The 13,282-nt window shown below is 41.8% G+C and overlaps 1 pseudogene; it reads left to right on the forward strand.

The window, feature by feature from the left end:
* Nucleotides 3,729-5,022, forward strand: LOC109844827 (annotated as a pseudogene).

Consider the following 13,282-nt stretch of genomic DNA (forward strand, 5'->3'; position numbering starts at 1 on the left):
GAGGGGACTAAACGTGACGGTGGCGGTCGGATCTGAGGGTGGTGACAGCGAGGTGGCGAGATCTCAGGTTGGTGGTGGAGGAGATAGGCATATCAGCCCAATCCGAAAATAATTAAATATTTTAAAATACCAAAAAATAATTTTAACTAGTATTCAAAAATTCATGGTCCTTACAGTCTTCCATCTAATACAACAGAGTGTACGCATATCAGCCCAATCCGAAAACCCCGATCATCTTCAAGTATGGTACAACCGCAGTCTCATTGCGGGAAAAAGCCCAACTCTAAGCGTGGTACAACTGCGGTCTCATTGCGAGAAAACTACTCATCACTTAGCATCCACCACTGACGAATTATGTATTATCTGTATGTTATTCCAACACCATCAACTTAAACGTGTGTCATACATCTCAACTATTCATGTAAACTCAAGTAAGAACATATATCAAGTGTTCGTGCATGTATCTCGATGTGCGGATCATTATCTCGTGTTCACAACATCTCAGGTGTTAAACAGATAACAAACATCACATAACATTGTAGGTTGATCGAGAAAATCCCCTGAATCAAATAACTGTAACACAAAACATGCACATGTGATAACATGCAGGTCGATCGACCGGGCATGCTTCGTCGGTCAACCGGCCAGAGGCCCTGAGCCTGATTCCTGCAGGCTGTGTACAATATCATGTTCGTGATTCTAACTCAACTAGCTTGCTGTAAAACATGTATAATACGTTTTAAAAACTTGTTTAACACTACTGAAGTTCATCTAACACATGAAACAAAAATCATCATATTAAATATCATACGTAAACCCTAAACATGTACAAAAGCATCAAAACGTCATGTAAACCATCAAAACTCAATTAAAACTCATGTTTAAAAGACTTTCAGTTCTAAATCAACCTTAGATATTTCATTCATAATCATCTAAACACAAAAAGATCAGACCTTTATCCCATTATAATAAAGGGAACTATTTTATGCGCGAAAATAAGTTTTAGGCTCAATAAAACCAAAAGAAATCTCATAAAAATCAATTTAAAAAGGGGTGTAGGGTTAGCAAAGATGAAATTCACCTGAAAACCTTTGTTGAAAGCCTGAAAGTGCAAATCCAAAACAGACCTCTTAGTCCCAATCTAACAATCTCGCATTCACGTCGAAATTTGCTTCACAAAGCTCTTAGAATCACAAGAGTTGAACCTAGGGTCTATGAGGGAGGTGGTGGCTGCTAGGGTTCAAGAGTTCTAATAAAAAATATGAAAAATTCATGCAAAAGTGATATATATATATATATAATATACGAATCCAACTCAAATCAGGATTCTGAAAAAACTCGTGTCGGTCAACCAGGCTTGGGCTGCCGGTCGACCGGCCAGTGATATTTCAGATGGTGCATGTTTTGACTCGTTTCTCTCACATACATGAACTTGTTTGATCTCAAATCACTTACTTTCATACTCATACATCATTTAATGATATTTATCATGATAAAAATTCACAAATCATAATTAATCATATATTATATCAAAATTAGCGGGGTTTTACATCTGAAAACATTCCATCTATTTGATAAATTAAGATTTAGTATAGATTGAAATAAATGTATAAAATTACATATTATTTTTAGTCGGTACTCTGGTAGATCAATTTTAGTAACTCGGTGTAATTCCATAATAAAGTCATAGTAACTACATGATTCCGAGATCATTAACGACGATGTTACCCCTCCAACGTACATCGGCATATTACTCATTCCATAATTAATTTTCCCACTGTAAGAGCAAAATAAAAAAACCATATTGTTCAACCTATGAAAAAAATTAGATTATATTATTTAAATGCAAAAAAAATTTTAAAATAGTTTTATCAGACCATTGAATAAGAGAGGAAAACCCTAGATGCAAATAATCTCATGATCATATAACTACAATTTTGATCAAAAATCCTAAATCCCAAAATAAAAACTCTAAACCCTAGAAATGAGCATTCTATGCCCTAGAATTTCAATTTCAATTAAAGCAATTCACACACAAAGAATTTGAACCACCACAAAGACAATGATTGATATTAAATTTCAAACCCTAGAAATTGGATTTTGATAAAAATCCTAGATTTGAATGTTGAAGAAAAGGGAAAAACTCTAAATTTTTAAATGTTAAAAGAGGAGAGAAGGAAGAGAAATTACCCTAGAGATCTTTTTTAAACTTCCTCGATGAATTTCGGCCATAAAAACGGGGTTGGGAAACTCGAGTAGGCGGATGAATGGTAGAGATCGGAGTTAGAGAGAGAAAAAAATCGACATTGTGAGGGAAGAGGGGATCGATTGGTATATATAAGCGTGCGGGACCCACCACAAATAGTCGGGGTTGGGAACCCCGAGTATTTGGTCCCTTAGCCGATTCCTCGTTTTGGAGCGAGGGGGAGGCTCTGCCAAATGGTCGGGGTTGGAAACCCCGACCATTTCGTGCAACGTCTAGGACATGTCTACCAAATGGTTGGGGTTGGGAACCCCCGACCAAAATAGTTGGGTTTCTCAACCCCGGCTTTTTTTAACTTTGCTAGTCACGCAGAGCTTCTGATGGTGGGAAATGGCGGTCCTAATTAGTCGGGGTTGCCAACCCCGACTAACTAGGAATTTGATTTTTTTTTTTTTTTAAAATCGGTTTGTTTTCTGGACACGACGCTGGGCTGTCAGAAACCGGTCGATTTCTGTAATAAAAGTCAGGAGTGGGTGGATTTTTGGAATAAAAGTGTGGATTGGGTTGGGGTCAACATGATTGGGTTGGGTCTCTTTCGCGAATTTCTTCATCATCAATGCGACGGAGATTATTCAACCGTCCCACCAACAGACAACCGACATCAAGATCGCGATCCGAGATATTTTGCAATCCAAAGATTCATTTTATTGAGCTCGCCCCACGCCGGCTCGTTCCTCCATACAGCGAAACACCCCAAATAGGACCCGAACCGAAATCTACATCGACTTCCTCGTTTTCGCGGGTCTAACGGAGCCGGGCAGCGTGAGGCGCTAACATGGGCAGCACAAACATCCCACGCCGGCGTCAGACGCGGGCCACCGGCGAGTCCTCTCCAAGGCCGTCACCCAAATCGACGCGGCCACCGGCGTCTCCGCCGCCTCTACCTCCCCAGGATCACCGCCACCGCCGCTCACAAACCACAAGAAGAAGAAGACGACGAATAAGCTCCCGGTCCTCGTCTACTACCAAACGGCGGCGGATTCTGCGCCTGTCCGCTTTCTACCGCTATAACACCATTCCTAAACGCATCAACTCCCTCGTCTCCGAAGCCGGCGTCGTTGCGGTGTCGGTCCGACGTACCGCTCGACATCCTCCGAGAACCGAGCTCCCGAGGCGCGGTAGCGACCAGACTCATTGGGCGTCGCTGAATGGGTTTTATCGTGCCGAGGATCCGTGGCTGGCGCGAGCACCGGGGACCGTGGGTAGGGTTTCGTGGCGGGGACAGCGCGGGCGCGAACATAGCGCACGAACGTGACTGATGCGGATCGGGAAACGAGAGGGGGAGGTCGGCGAAGTTGAGGGGGCGCTGTTGGTCGACCCCTACTTCTGGGGCGGAGCCGATCGGTCGGAGACGAGGAACCGTACGTCAGGAGTTTTATCAGGGAGGCTTTGGCTGCTGGATGACCACGGCGGGGGGCCACTTCGAGGACCCCTAGGATTAACCCGATGGCGGGGGGGCGCCGAAGCTTCGCGGGTTGGGATGCAGGAGGGCCCTGGCTTGCGATGGCTGGCGAGCGGACCCGTTGGCGGAGAGGGGCAGGGCTACTGCGAGGCGCTGCGGCAGAGCGGGTGGGGAGGGGAGGTGGAGATGGTGGTGTCGGAGGGGGAGCGGGCGACGTCCTTCCAATGTTCAGAAGCCGGGGTGCGAGAAAGCTAAGGAGTTGATGGAGAGGGTGGTCGCGTTCCTTGGGTAAGTTTTGTTTTTTGCTTGGTGCCATAGTTTGGATCCTTCTCCACCGTCAAAATGTAGCGGGGAGACCGTTGCTTTTTATCATAGCTATAGCTCGTTCTTAATTTACACTTAAAAAGGCAAATCAAAACCCTAATAAACAAAACAAATCAATACCTGTGGTAAATGTAGCGGGGAGACCATTGCTTTTATCATAGCTATAGCTCGTTCTTAATTTACACTTAAAAAGGCAAATCAAAATCCTAATAAACAAAACAAATCAATACCTGTGGTAAATGTAGCGGAGAGACCATTGCTTTTATCATAGCTATAGCTCGTTCTTAATTTACACTTTAAAAAGACAAATCAAAAACCGAATAAACAAAACAAATCAATACCTGCTCTCGCTTACTTATTCGATGATAGAATCCGCATCCTAGCTATATGAAGGTAATTTTCCACTTCATATAACTGCTCTCGCTTACTCTTCCTTTTTAACTTTTCAGAAGCAGTTTAAGATTTAAATCAATCGACCGATGGAAAACATATTTTTCTCTGGAAGAAGATAAAAAAAGACATATCTAAATCGCTCTAAATTTTTTTTTTTTTTTTGTTTCTTTTAAACAGGGTTCAGGATGAGGTGACAAGCTGCTATTCCACGCTCAATCTCAGTTCCGGTTCAGGATTTGGTGCATCAAGTGAAACAAATCATAGCCATATAACTCTTGAAATACCTATTAAAATGGCTCATAAAGACAACGCAGGCGTCGATAATTCTTGCGCTGAGCTCAAGGATGAATTATGGGAGATCGGAAGGGAAAAGATGAGGGTTGGTGTCACCGGAGTTTTAATAGGATTTTCGTGCCTCTTGTTCTTTTTTCTGTTGAAAATGGTTTAATCTTGGAGTTTGAGGGCTTTTTATCTGGCACTTTGGCTTGCTTGCTTGGAACAGGTTTGTGGTTGTGTTGAAGTTGATATGATGCTTTGCTGCTGAACTTAATAGGTAATTGGTGTTAGTTTCTATGTATTCGTTTTCAAAACTTATTAAAAGGGGATTGTGCTAAATATATATATATATGGCTTGTGAAGAGATTCAATTGTGTTAATTACTTTCATGTTTACCTATTAAGACTTCCATTTACGTTCAGCTTTTACATCCTTTACCTTATCCTTCCACTGCGACATTCAGTGGTTAAAGTTCACTTAAAAAGCTTGTCGTGAATAGTTGATTGTGGATCTACCACTTTGTGAGGGAAAATTAAAATAACTGGGAGTTGCTTTAGAGGTGTAACCGATGACTTTGCTTTAGACCTTTACTGAAACTATTTCCTCGTCTGTTCTTATTAATTTGTGTTAGAATTGTCTTTAATTCTTTGTATAACTTCACGAGAATTAGATAGGATCAGAAATCTATCATGTTTAGGAGATTGAGTCTCATCATGATTAGGAGTTTGAATCATATTCTAGTTTGGAAGTTAGTATATGTTCTTTTATTGTTAGATGAAAAACCAAGAAGAAAGGAGAGGGCCAATATTTTTTTTAATTTATGGTTAGTAGAGGGCGCAGCCTAATTCAAGAATATTTTGCAAGAGGCGAGGGTTTCGTGGTCTTTACCCGTCTAAAAGATTATAATATTGGAAGAGAGTTTCATAGTTTTTGTCCATCCAAAAAGTTGTAAGGAGTGGGTTTTGGAAAGAATACGAGAGTTGATTATGTATGTGAGGTTGAGAGATTGAGAGACGAGAGTTGAGTTGTTCCTCTTGCAGTTTTTCCTGATACATAGTGAATTTCTCTTATTGTTGCCCTATGGATGTATGTCAAAATTGGTCGATCGAACTACATAAATTTCGGTATTTCTTCTTCTTGATTACGGTTATTTTCTATCTTATTGATTATGGGTTGGCTTTCAAGTTGCGGAGACCATAGTACACGCGGAAACTAAAATTCTCCAACTAGTGGTATCAAAGACATGATGGATCCGGGAGCAAGTTCGCAAGATAGATATCGTACGAAAATGAAGATTGGCTACATTACCAGAATCAAGATTAAAAAAATAGGAAAAAAAGAAGGTAATGTAGCGGTGGGAACACTGTTCACATGGGTGAGTGTTCGGTTAAAAATTAGTAAATCAAATCCGATGGTGCAGATTAGTTTGTCTTCTGATCGAGGGTTTGGAGGCGGGTTTTGATAATCCAGGAGTTGATTCCTAGGTTTTAGAGTGCTCTGAATGCGATGAGAGGATTTTAATTTTTCAGATTTTGCTCAGATTGGTCAGAAAGTGCTGAAAAATTCTGATGGCGGTAACAAGACAGATCTGATGCAGATAGGGCAAACGAGAATGTGACAGATAAGACATGTGTAGAGAATTAGACGTGATTCTAGCAGTAGAGTTGTCAACATATAATTATTCAGAGTCGTTGCGGAAGCAGGAGTTGTTGGTGTATGCTCGAGGAGGATAATGCCAGATTATGGTGGAGCTCGCACGCAGGCACAACTGACTAACACACATGGAGAGGAGATGGTGGCATTAGACTTGAAGACAATGAATGCTCGCATTCGGTTCAAGCCAAGTGATGGAGGAGATAGAGGCATCCGGCTCGTAGTGTGGAGTAAGAGAGGTGCACCGATATGATTCGAGATGAGCAATTCATGTGGAGTGCAATGACAGCAAGTGGGGGAAGGCTATTGTCAAGTTTAATTCGAGAGGAGAAACATGGTTGATTTGCTTCTAATGTCAGAGGTAGCGAAGATTTCTTGGTGTACACAAGAGAGATGAAGACGCCACAGCAAGGCAGATGAAAGTAAGGGTCGTAGGGGCATCCAGGTTGTAGTACGAGTGTTTCAATTATGAGTGTAGATGCTTCGGATTGAAGTACAAAAGAAATAGAAGACTTTAGCAGAAAATGTAAAGTTTCAAGACGGCGATGATATATCTTTAAAGGAGTTTGGGAATCAAATCCAATATGAAGATTGTTGGGATTGTGTCTTTAGTTCTTTGTATAACTATATGAGAATTAGATAGGGTTAGGGATCTATTATAATTAGGAGATTGGGTCTCATCATGACTAGGAGTTTGAATCTTATTCTAGTTAGGAAATTAGGTTAGAGATAGGGTTTTAGTTTCCATATATATATATTCTTCTATTGTTCTAGGAAAAACCAAGGAGAAGGGAGAGAGTAAAAATTCTTATAATTTATAGTTAGTAGAGAGCGTAGCCTGATTCAAGAATATTGTACAAGAGGTGAGGGTTTCATAGTCTTAATCCATGCAAAATATTACAATATTGGGAGAGAGTTTCACAGTCTTTGTTCGTCCAAAAGATTGTAAGGAGTGGGTTTTGGAGAGAATATGAAAGTTGATTATGTACGTAATGTTGAGAGATTGAGAGACGAGAGTTGAGTGGTTCCTCTTGTAGTTCTTCCTGCTACATAGTGTATTTCTCGGATTGTTGCCTCGTGGATGTAAGTCGAAGTTGGTTAATCGCACCACATAAATCTTGGTATTCCCTCTTCTGGATTGCGGTTATTTTCTATCTTATTAATTGTGCGTTGGCTTCCGAATTGCGGAGATGGTAGCACTTGGGGAGACTAAAATTACGCAACAGTTTTCTCTATCCATTAGTGAGGCGGAGTACAAGGCATTGACAGATTAATGAAGGAATGCATCTAATTGAAAGACTTAATAAATGACATGAGTTTCCATCAAGTGTGACTGTGTGATAGTGAGCGTGCTATATGTTAGACGAAAGACCAGACCAATTATGACAAGTCAAAATACATGAGGCATCACATGATTCATTAAGAAATGAGGGCTGAGGTGAAGAAGATCGATAGAGTCGATAAGTAAACAAATATGTTGACCAAGTCGATCCCAAGTTCACGCGTTGCTTGATCGAAATATGTCCCGAGTCCTCATCAGATCGGCATTTAATAGAGAACAATCACACAAAATGAAAAATTATGCTATCAAATAAAGGGATTTGCGTGGAGGACAAAAAATATACCTTTATTTTAGTTTCTTTCCCAATAATATCCCACGCCACCTTGTCAGATGTGAAGGGTTTTTAAAATCTTTGAACGTGGGACGAGATCTTTTTTATAACAGAGTGGTTAGATGACTCGATTAAATAATTATATTTGTCGTGTTAATTTATTTGAAAGATGTTTTTATTAGTTTGGATGGGATCACAATGAGATATTGGTAAAGATTTTTATTAATCGGGATACAATGACAATGTAACATCCAAAAAGATTCGAGAGTAATATTAATCATGGAAATATTTACCCAACCTCAAATCTTATTGTGAACTAGACTGATCGGCTAATCGGCTCCTCAAATTCAAGATAAGCACATTACGTCTTGTTGAAAACATCATCAAATATATATGGTGAAATTTTTCACATAGTTCAGAGTCTTCTAGAACATAAACCAAACTAGTTTAATATGTTTATTTTTCAAACAACTTAATAAGCTGTTTTTTTTTTCACATAGCTAAATAGTTATTACAAATTTCTAAATGGTATAGATTTGTTACATATTAATCATGTGGTTTACAAATCAAGATGAATGGTGCTGATAATTGTATTGGTATCCTATTGGGTAGCTCAATATGAGTATCCTTAGTACCGCGGATAGAAATAATCCTTGATAGCGAGAGGTTCATTTCTCATGAGTTGTTATGTCGGGGTCTAAGCAATTGAGTTGGAATCAAATTGTTCTTCAGTAATAATAGCAAATAGTTTATGACTTTTCTTCTTTTCCTCCATTTGGACATTTGGTTAATGATGATATTAGATTAGTTACTCCTCTATGTAGGCATCAAAAATTACCTATAGGTTCTCGCATGTAGTTCGAGACAGAAAGAAGATGATGAACATCATTATCCTAGTCAAAGAGGATTATCTAACGCCGACAAGCGCATGAAGTGAGTCGACGAAGCGTACGAATCAACGGGACGGGAGAATGACGGAAAGACGATTCGATCAGGAGTTACGTTTTACTCACGAAAGGCGAATCGCCACTCGTGTCTCATCCACTCCACGTATGATTCACCCATGAGAGGTTGTAGATCTCTTCTTCGGCTTTTCGACGCACTTTGAATTGCGTCATTCCGAGATCGGACGAGAAAATTACAGCGAAAACAGTTAAGACGTGCAAAACGGCGCCTTGGTTGAAAACCGAGACACAACAAGTGTCTCAGGCCCGAAAATACTATTTTTCGTCATTAACCTCCAGGATTTTGGTAGATTATGATCCAACTGATCTGAAGCTATCTTAGAATGTGGTTAAGTGGTTATAACTGAGGATGAGATCAAATCGGTAGTTCTTATCCGTAAACCGAGCTTCTGAAGCATATAAACACAACCCTAGGGCCTTCATTCACACATATCCAAAATTCTTGAGCATCGACGAAGCCCTGTCGAACTGAAGTATGAGGAGCATGAGTTTCAGAGAGGAGAAAGAGATATCGGTGAGCTATTCAGCATAAAAAGAAAGAGTTCAAGAGATCTGCATCCGTTCATCCATTTTCCTTGAGATCTGTTTGTTGGAAAATTTATAATAAGAAGAAAATTGAAAGAATTGAATTTGATTTGATTCCCTCTAACTGCTTAGAAAAAGAATGTTTACAACTCTCTTAATCTCGATTACAATTTGAATTTCCGATTACAAAATAGAAGAAGATCGGCGGAGATATTCCCCTTTGTTTAATTCTGGGTTCTTCACGGTAGCGATGAGATGTCTCCCTCGAATGATCGCGTCGAGTTTGCTTCTCGTTGATGATCCGAACATCTTGAACTCATGGAACACGGTTGAATCCTCTTGATTGATGTTAAGGATAACTTGCGTGGCAAGTTTGGAACTCTGAACGAGTTGATAACTCAAAGCGAGTTTAAACTCTTAGAAAAAGAGTTGATTTGAACCGAAAATCGATTAATAGCCAAGGATGAAAGCTCCCTATTGTTGAACGTCGCTGAAGGATGACCGCTGATCTCCCCCTTTGCGATTTTATGCCAGAAGCCGCTCAATGGTCTCTGATCTTGATCTGCCCAAAAAAGATCATGCCGAACTCTTCTGAGTTTTGAGGTATTTATAGGGGATTAAGGGGTATAACCGCCCCCCTTAATTCGCTCCTAAGGGGGGTTGTAATCCCCTCAAATCGTGAGAAACGGTTTTGAAATCGTTCAGCTCATGTTTGAATGAGTCAAATGCCGAAAATGGCGTTCTGGGCCCAAACTCTGCGTTTTAGAACTTAAACGCAGAGTTGGGCATGTTTTAGCGGCTGAGAACGCACAGGTCGCTCTGTATTTTGAGTCTGAGACGCAGGAATGAACTCTGTGTTTGGATCTGGAATGCAGAGTTGGGTTTTGCGTTTTAGGCTGAAAACGCAACAATGAAGTCTGCGTTTGGATGTTGTAACGTAGGGAGGACCTCTGCGTTTTGATATTGAAACGTAGATCTGACCTCTGCATTTTGATATGAAAAGATCATCAATTTGTGGTATCTTTTGCTAGACCGTTACAAAGATCATCATCTTATAATCTTCTTCTTGGCTCCTTAAAAATATGAGAGTCGTCAGTTGTAACTCTCGATGTTAATTATGAAGGCTGTTGATTAGAGATTTTATCAGTTATTACGAAGGTCGTCAGATTGTAACCTTCATCGATCTACGTGAAAGTCTTCAAATTATAGCCTTCTGGAAGTCGTCAGATTGTAACTTTCATCATCGGTGTTTGATGGGGGATCAGCTATCTACAGTGATTTTTAGACAACCTACAGAACCCCCTCCAAAGTTTTTGAAAGTTCGCGGTTGACTGGGAAGAATTTTCTGAATACTTTGGATCTCAACTTTGATCTTGGAGCTGTTGATTCCTTGTCATAAATGAGTTGTTCTTTGCACTCACTTCGAAGGCATCTTGGTTGAAGGGATTTGCCACGCAGGACCTGTGTGAAGGTATGCGTCATAATCCTGCTTTTGGAACGCAACGGTGGACCCCTGCATTTTGAACTTGAGATGCGGGTCTCACCCTTGCGTTTTAAATTTTTTAAGTTCGTTGGATTTAGGATGGGCAACTGAGGAGAACTTGAGGTGAATGTTGTATTCTTCGCAAAAGCTGCGAAAGCCTTCGCTGTCGAACTGGGTGCCGTTGTCAATCACAAAGGACCAGGGCACACCAAAATGGAAAACAATGGACTTCTATACAAAACTTGCGATGTTACTCTCGCCAATCTTGGCCAATGGTTTGGCTTCGATCTATTTAGAGAAGTAGTCGATTGTGACAATGAAAAATTTCCTCTGTCCCGAAGCTAGGGGAGAGGACAAAGCAAGTCCAGCCCCCATTGGGCAAATGGTATGGGACTCAAGAGGGAAGTTAGCTCGGTAGTCGCTGCTCGTGGGATGGATGAGTAAAACTAGCACTTCTTGCAATGAGAAACGAGTCGCTTTGACTCGTCCAATATAGTGGGCCAGTAGTAACCTCGCCGGAAGACTTTCCGCGTAAGGGTTCGGGCCCCTGGATGATTTCCACATGTGCCCTCATGAATCTCCTTGAGCACATATTTGGCCTCTGATGGCCGAAGGCACCGCAGATAGGGTCCTATACCACTGTTCGAGTATGACATCCGATAGAGCTGTCCATCGATCATGAGATAGTGGCGAGAGTTCCTTTGGAGATACCTAGCTTCAGTAGGATATTTAGTCAAGGTTCATTGTGTTAAATAGAGAGCAATAGAATCCAACCAACAGGGCATAATAGGCGTCTCAGTCTCCATGATGGTCTTTGGTGACTTGGAGATACTGGGTCGCTCGAGGGTGTTGGTGTAGACAGGCCCCGAGCTAATCCTTAAGCTTGTTGACCTGAGCTTGGAGAGGGCATCCGCCCGAGCGTTGAGAGCACGTGGGACTTGAGCTATCTTGAAGTCCAAAAAACTGGTCAAAACCTCCTTAGCAGCTTTGAGATACAAGGCCATCCTCGAATCTTTAGCTGCATATCGCCCATTGACCTGATGGACGACCAACTGCAAGTCGGCTAAGATGTAGAGAAAATCTGCCTTCAATGTTTGTACCGCTTGGAGGCCAGCGAGAAGAGCCTCATATTCGGCTTCATTGTTGGAGGCCGAGAAGTCAAAAGAAATGGAGTGCTCATGTGTCGACCCATCAGGGCTGTGCAGGACCACTCCTGATCCACTGTCGGCTTCTCCAGAGGATCCGTCCACCTTCAATAACCACCATGAGGTGAATTTGGGGAATCATGTTCTAGAGTGCGACGGATTTGTGGAGCAGATGCTTGAACTACTGGAGTTGCTAGAGGTGCTGGCTGAATAGAGGGCAAAGGTGCGTCCAGGTCGTCATCTGGCGATGTCTACCGAATCAGGAAGTCAACCAAAGCTTGAGCTTTGATTGTCATCCTGGGTTCGAATTGCACATCATGTTCACTGAGTTCGACTACACAGGCAACCATCCTCCCTAAAGTTGTGGGGTTGCTCAACCCTTTCTTCATAGCTAAACTTGTTCGCACAATGATGGCATGGGCCTGAAAGTACAGGCGAAGTCTCCTCGCAGTGGTAATGAGGGCGAAGGCAGCCTTCTCTATGAGGGGGTAGTTGAGTTCGCACGCTTTGAGGATTCGGCTCACATAATACACGGGCTTCTAAATGTTCTCCTCTTCTCAAACATGGACGGAGCTGACGGCTTCGGAGGAGATGGCCATGTATAGGTACAATGTCTCTCTGCCTATAGGTTGGCTTAGTAGTGGTTTGGTACTCAAATAGATCTTGAGATTCTGAAAAGCTGCACTGCATTTAGTCGTCCACGTCATGCTCTCCTTCAGGTTCTTACTTCTCCTCAGAGTTTTGAAGAATGGGAGGCTCTTCTCAATAGATTTGGAGAGGAATCAACCTAGTGCCGCTATCTTCCCATTTAGCTTCTAGATATCCTTTAGGGTACGCGGCTCGGGCAGTCACTCTATAGCAGCTATTTTCTCAGAGTTGATCTCTATGCCTCTCTGGGTGATCATGAACCCTAGAAACTTTCCCGATCGTACCCCCAAAGGCACACTTGGTGGGATTAAGCTTCATTCGGTAGCACCAGAGAGTGGAGAAGGTCTCGTCCATGTCTGATATGTGGGTCGACACTTACTTTGACTTCACCAGCAATTCGTCCACATAAGTTTCCAGATTGAGGCCGATCTGGTGCTTAAAGACCTTACTGACAAGCATTTGATATGTAGCCCCGGCGTTCTTCAGACCGAACGACATTATCTTGTAACAATAAGTCCCCAAGCTAGTGATGAAGGCATCAATGAAGCTGAGCAGCTGATGTCCCTCACTCTCGTCAACCAACTGATCGATT

The sequence above is a fragment of the Asparagus officinalis genome, chromosome 6, assembly GCF_001876935.1.
Source record: "Asparagus officinalis chromosome 6, Aspof.V1, whole genome shotgun sequence".
NCBI classification, from domain to species: Eukaryota; Viridiplantae; Streptophyta; class Magnoliopsida; order Asparagales; family Asparagaceae; genus Asparagus; species Asparagus officinalis.